Genomic DNA, 6977 nt, shown 5'->3' on the forward strand with positions numbered 1-6977 from the left:
ATACCACACGGTTTGACTATTCTAAAGGCTCTATCTATATAAGAGGCCTATCATGTATTGTTGAGTAAGAGAGAAGAAATTCACATACACTCAAGATTCTATTTATGAGTCCGAGCTAATCTATCTTGGAACCTAATTGACTTGAGGTACATGTCATGAGCACTCTCTTCATCATGTTTGCACTTAGGTTGCATCCTCCTTAGATTAGTGTTTCATTAGGATGTTGTCTCATGACTAGGAGAGCTCGATCCCCCAATTTAACAAGATAACTCTCAAGATCACTATGGTTATGGTGCCCAAATATACAGACTGGGAAGGCATGCGTTTGGGATGTCTTTGAGTGATTCTTTGTACCAATGATGATAAGTGTAATTGCCATTAAACTCTAAGGTGGGAAAAAAAGCTTGAAATCATGAGGGGGAATCGGGTGCCCACCAAAGTACATCTGCGTCCTCCAACTTTCTGTCCTGCTGCACCCAGGTAGGCAGGCCTTCCCCAGTACGTGGGTTCTGATTTGGAAACTCGCCAGCAGGAAACAGTTCATGCTTATCATACTGAGTTACCCAAAGATTATGCTTGAGGAAAGCTGCCCGTCGAGGAACTTTGCCTCCGGACCCGCAAGAGGCAGACAGTTCGAACCCGGAACCAGTTTATATCCAGTTAACTGCCCTGTTCGGTTAACCATTCTCGTATTCCGTACCTAGAAAAATTGACAACCAACGAGTACATACGAGATCACGTAAGAAAAGAAAAAGATAAAAGCCATTCCTCCTGTTTGAAAAAAGATGAATAATCATGTGCACAAGTCTCCTTCGCGTTGAGCATTGGTGGCATTAAACAATTTTGTATTCCGCCTTATTGTTTTAAATGCAGGTGGTGCTTACAATCCAATGTCGAGCTGAAAGGGGGTTGCAATCTCTCAGTGCTTGGAGCTCAGATCGCAATATTGTTTCCTCAGCATAAAATGCATTATTATGGATGTTCTCAGGGCCTGGATCTTCAACATTGACATTTACCTCAACCGCCTGCTCATACATCCACGGAAGAGACCTAGGAGTTAGAAAGGAAAGAAATATTTGAACATTGCTGCTTGTAATGTCTCCCAAAGACAACTTAACAATGCAATGGAAGCACTTAAATCGCCTCTACAAGTACTACAACCTTCTTTTTGCTGAACTAACCTGGTTACATGCTTCACCTGGCTTGCTATCCACAGCCATGTCAAGGCGAGCAACAAAGGAGTGCTGATGAACAGGTGCATATAAACCGGGGGCTATTACTGTACCGTGTTTCCTTGTTTCCCCTAAACTTAAAATTCCAGTCAGCTTTACCTCGGCCTCAACCTTTCCATCCTGTCGACATCATCAGAGCTTATTACACACTTGAATTCGTTTTGTTCAAGAGTTAAGAGTGACCTACAGACCGTGATGCTTGTTGGATTCTCTTTATTAATGCTCTTCTATCTCAAAATGTTCAAGAAACGTAAAACAAAATAAGGAAGCCCAGATAGACAGCAAGCAGTACACGACCAATACTGTACAACTTTACCTGATAAAAATGCCAGAAAAAGCCATACTCGTAATTGGCCACAGTCAGAAAAAGGATGCAGAGAGGCGTCTTGATCGCCTCACTTCAGCAAGACCAGTACGCCAATCTTGGTGTTTCCAAATAATGCCGTAGTCTTCTTCATGCAAGCAGACGCAATTCTCGATCGTCTCTACTCCGCCATTGAAATTTGTAAAATGAGCATCGAAGTACTTAATGTATCCCAAGCAATCACAACCCTGAGTTCAGAATTGACTGTTACAATCCATAGAAGCCTTCTACTCTAATATGGAGCCAATATGTACAAACTTCTCAGATAGTGTTCAGAAATCTGACCCTCTTTAAAGAATGGGCATTCTCAAGTGCCAAGCCCATCTTCCCCTGCATCAAATGCATTCTTCCGATAATGTGGATCCTGTGGATCCCCATAAGGTACAACCATCTCCCAGATCCTCTTCGAAATTATACTGCTGCTGATTCTCGGGGTGGAGTGGACCGAAGTGACGTCAAACCTCTGCAGATTATCCAGCCAGAAGGACCTAGCTTTCGAGTGAATGGTTATGCTGTAGAATGGCAAAAGGTCTGTCTTTTTAGTTTGGTCTATTTGTACTATCTCCAAAAGTTCATCGCTGTTTTTGAAGGAAATTACAGGAACGCTTTTCCATTCCTTGCATTGTCTTTCTACGCATTGGAATTTTCGAATTGGATTTACGCCAAGGGAGGGCCTTGTTATTTATTCTGTCGCCTATGATGACGGGAGCAGGGGTCGCAGATCTGTGGCTCACGGCTTGAGTATTGTCGAGGCGGTGGAAGAGGAACGAGTCTGCGGTCCTCGAATTCGATCACCTTCATATTTTGCATGTCAACAAGGACATAGATCCCCTCCACAGGCCGGGCATAGCCATTTTCCATAGGGCATTCACTTTCTGTTCTGCAGAAAATCAAAGGCTTTGCAAACCTACGTCTAGGAGAATCATGTTCACCGTAGTAACCAACACACCTGTGTATATAATGAAGCTGAGTCATTGCCTTTCCAAAGAATTTCTAGAAACAAAGTCAAAGATTGAAACTCCATTTTGCGGTGTGCACTGACCATGGATCTACCATCACAAGGTCCATGTCATCAATGCCCCTCTTCTTCATTGCCTCCCTAAAAGGGCTATAAGCCTTGACAGTAGCTTCACATTCTGCATATTCCACTGCATCCTGAAGCACAAGACCCACCTCAGAGCTGTTGGCAAGGTAATAGTAGTCTGTTCAAAATAAACAAGTGTGCTGAAGCTCACATCTACATCATGCAGCCATGAAGGTATTTTCAAGAGCTAAGTCCATTGGCTAATTTAGTTTTACAGGCTTCAAGAAAGGGCACTTGAACTTCACACGAGGAAACCAACACACAACTAACCATATAGTGGCTGAACAGCACAACAGCATTTCAAATTGGGGCTTGGTATGATGCCCACGCAGACAGAGAAAAGGCACTCAATTTACCGTATGTTTTATCATTATCCTAGCTCTATTGCACTTTTAACTTTAAAAATGCCTATAAATTGTCGAAGACACAAATGCGGGTAAACTCAGCCCAATTCTATACTTAAGACTCCCCTTAGAGCTAAATTGTCGAATATAAAAATGCGGCCAAACTGAGCCAATTCTAATACTTTAACTCCCCTTGCAGCTAGCTAGATTGAGAGGTTGCACTGAAGAATCCTAGCTTTGTAATGATTTCCTTGGACATCTGAAGAGTTTAACATAATTTTCCACTATCCTTTCAAAAGAGAAAGCCGTGCTGCGGAGAAATTCGTGGCTACTTGTCGAAGGAAGCGGATGCACATGCAGTAAAGACGATCTCTGCGCTACGAAGAGAACAAAATAGACCATTTCACAACGTTTTACGAATGTCTCGGCCATGAAGAAGATAATTAAATCGAAAGTCACACTGCATGCAACGTTTCCAGAGAAGTGTCGTAAAACACTCACTTGAAAGACCCGGCACTCGAACAGCATTCGAAACATAGTCGCAAAGACGAAATAATCTAATGCGTAACATTCCTCTTCGTAACGCAGCGATCCTACGTACACATTTCGTCCCTGCCGTCCGTCACCCCCAGCTAATTACAACCACTTCAAGTCGAGAGGAAAGAATACACACCATGGGAGGCTGCACGTCCGGTATAAGTTGTGATGATACGACTCTTCCAAGATGGTGACCCCCTCTGGCGACAACATGAACGTCGGTCAGCTCTACGAGCCATACACTCGTTTCGTTGGTTCTCTTATTGAAGACAATAAGTCTCGCCTCCCTGGGTGGGAGCTGCCTTGGAATCAGTGAAACTCCCTTCGTCTTTGTAAGCACAGAAGGTTGGAAGGGGGGAAAGAAATAGGCGTCGGCGAGTGCTACCACGTGCTTTTCTGGTTCGTTCAAAACAATTTCAACAATCCGCATGCCATCCCGTACCTGCACAGTCCCAAAAGTAGAACTGAAAATTCTGATACTCAAAGTGCTTGCAGGTGTTGTTTAAACTCCCAATAGACGGCGGAAGAGTTGGGATCCAAGGAGCTGTAAGGAGGCCTTGGAATCCCAATGGTGGGATCTTGATGCTCATCAGTGATTTCAGTCCCGGTACCCCATTCTAATTTCTGATGCAATGCTACCTTGCCCCAGTCCAGCTGCTGCTATGCTACCTTGCCCGAGTCCAGCTGCTGCCTCCCTGGTGAGTGAGGACTTTCGGGGGGAAGGTTCGCAGCAGCTGCATGATACCGCCGCTTTCTTCGAGCGTGAGGCCATGTTGAGTTTTTCGCGAGTGCTCCGACGCGGTGATGCTTTCGTGTCCTATCTGAGCAACTATCTGACATGCAGCGAAACTCTTATGTTCCCCCGGGGGCGTTCCGAACCTTGCGCAGCTCCGACAGTGGCACTCACCAGCAGAAAGCTGCGTGAGGAAGCGGGAATGGGTTGAAGGTGCTGCTCCAGGTCGGGAAGAGAACAAATTTTAAAGGACAATGTGGTGGGGGGAAAGCGATGAAACAAAGTTTTCAAGGAGAGGGGAGGGAGGAAGGAGGCGAGGAAGGGAGGTAGTGGAAGGAAAAGGAGGGGGGAGGGAAGGCAGGAGGGGAGAAAAGTGGAGGAGGAAGGAAGGTGGCGATGGCGAGGAGCAGATCATCCACAAGAGAGAAACCTTGGACGCTGTCGTTAAACTGCTCTCGGAGACGACGACCACTTTTTATTCTTATTATTAAATTTATTTTTTTTTCAATTCTTACTTATTACTGTCCCCTCATCATCTCAGAATCTATCGCCCAAACCTGTCGGTTTCACCGCATCTCATTACTGCTTGACACGTCATCCTGCGTATTTCTTCCCTGCGCCTCGCCTGCCACGTAGTCTCACGCGCCTTCCACACAGCCGCATCGCTTACGTGTTCTACAAACGAGCGCACACGCCCCTGTCCAAGTGGAGTACGACACCATGCCATGCCCATGGGCCATGATCCATCGCCGGCCATTCTGACTGTTTCTTCACCGACACACACTGCTAGCTCAACCCTGGCACGTCATCCCTTGACACGTGTCCACCTCTTAACTTCAATTTCAGATTTTATTAGCCATGGTTGGAACTCGGGATGATAATTAATCCACTTTTTAAGTGGCAAAATAATGCTTTAGAATATGCTGTGAAAGTCCTATATTTGAAGGCAACATAGCAGAGAAGGAGAAGAGACACATGGATCATGAATGTTTCTAAAATTTGCCCCTTCCAACATGCACTTTGCCCTTCCATATTCAAAGCATAGATTATAATGCTATACATTTGGACGAGGTGTTTTTAAACTATTATGTCATTCAAGATGTTTAGGGTCCAAGATTACTTTGTAGTGGCTAAGGATGCTTTATGGCAAATATAGAATATGATGTTCTCTAATTCATCATGCTTACTATCGAGCCAAGTATATGAGCACCTCCGCTTATGAGAGGTTGATTACCATGTTTGCTCACATCTGTCATGCCCAAATGTTTTCAATCTAGCAGTACCACATAACCCTTTTGTTTGATACTTTCTCTAAGTTGTTTTGATGTTTGTTTCAAGTCATGCCCTTCTTTAAAGGTTTCTCGTTCGTTCTAATTCTCGCACTCTTTTGTTTATAAAGTCCAAACTATACGTTTGGACATGGGAAGCACTTTAAAAGATAAAAGTGAGATATATTTTTAGAATGGAATCTATCTCATATCAAACACATAGGTTCTTGTCATATGTACCATACGTGTTCTAATGTCTATTCAAACCTTTTACTCTAGATTCCATAGGGTGATGCACGACATCTAATGCAACTCCTTCAATCATTCCAATATCATACTTGTTGTAAGAACCAATGCTATGACATAGAATATGACCCATTTAATCATTCAATTATCATACTTGTCAATGCTAGAGTTGTAAGTAATATTTAAGATTTGATCTATTGTACAAAGATGCTTTGCTAGTTTTCTACTTGGAAATTCAAATATCTTATGTGTTCACATCCAAATTTTAGTCTTTTAGCTCAAGGACTTACATAGCAAAATGATGAAACTTGTAGTATACATCAATAGTTCCAACATTAAGAACATTGGTTTTTGCACAAATTGAATTGGCCTTTGCTTTGTCAATCAACAAAATAGGCAAGTGGTCAAGAATATTCCCTTAAGGAAGTCCCCAAGATTGTGTGGCCAAATGGGGAAAGATCATTAGAAGTCCACGTCCAAGCATAGGGAATTGTATTAAAATGCAAACCATCAACGAGGTTCAATCCCTTTGATTGAAAAAAGAGAGCTAGACAACAAGGACAATTATTGAATGTGTATAGTTTAAGGGACAATATTCAAACTATACAAAAAAGACATAACATTATTTACATCCATAGATAAGAGTGGCGTAGCTACACAAGATACTTTGAAAAGGCAATTTATATTATTGCCTTTGCTTATTCAATTGCGTCCAATCAGTTCCCAACTACAATATGGAGGGAAAAGTTAGTATCCTAAATCCTTTTCGTTGAAACGAACATCTCCTAAGGGGTGTACCTGATCGATCTGTAGCCATACCACATGGGTTGAGGGATGTTTTAATCAAATAAATTCATTGAAATATATAAGGGGTTTTTTAATAAAATAATAATAATTCATTTTATAAAAGGAGAGGAATGTAAGACCATATGTAAGTAGGGGATTAAATATTATCCCTTAAATGGACACTGTATGCAGATTTCTCTAGTAATGCACCTTTGGGGAACATCTCTTCTATTTTACCATATCACAAAATTAAAAAACCCCTAGCTAAGTTTGGAAAGGGTGTAGTAGCCAATTCAAAACCACCAAATCTTGGCCTTCTCTCTCTCTCCCTCTCTCTCTCTCTCTCACACACACACACACACATACACACACACACACACACA

At 42.7% G+C, this 6977-nt stretch overlaps 1 pseudogene across 1 annotated transcript; it reads right to left on the bottom strand.

The window, feature by feature from the left end:
* Window positions 1-325: 325 nt before the first annotated feature.
* LOC147888907 (spermidine copper dependent amine oxidase 2-like) lies at window positions 326-4716 on the bottom strand (annotated as a pseudogene). The gene is made up of 9 exons (XR_015543009.1): window positions 4231-4716; window positions 3698-4200; window positions 2639-2751; window positions 2235-2545; window positions 1882-2125; window positions 1549-1784; window positions 1182-1352; window positions 885-1025; window positions 326-700 (listed from the first exon to the last, which is right to left on the bottom strand). The product of XR_015543009.1 is annotated as a spermidine copper dependent amine oxidase 2-like (transcript).
* Between the last annotated feature and the right edge of the window lie 2261 nt (window positions 4717-6977).

The sequence above is a fragment of the Dipteris shenzhenensis genome, chromosome 21, assembly GCF_047967505.1.
Source record: "Dipteris shenzhenensis isolate YYH24624 ecotype China chromosome 21, Dip_SZ_1.0, whole genome shotgun sequence".
NCBI lineage: Eukaryota > Viridiplantae > Streptophyta > Polypodiopsida > Gleicheniales > Dipteridaceae > Dipteris > Dipteris shenzhenensis.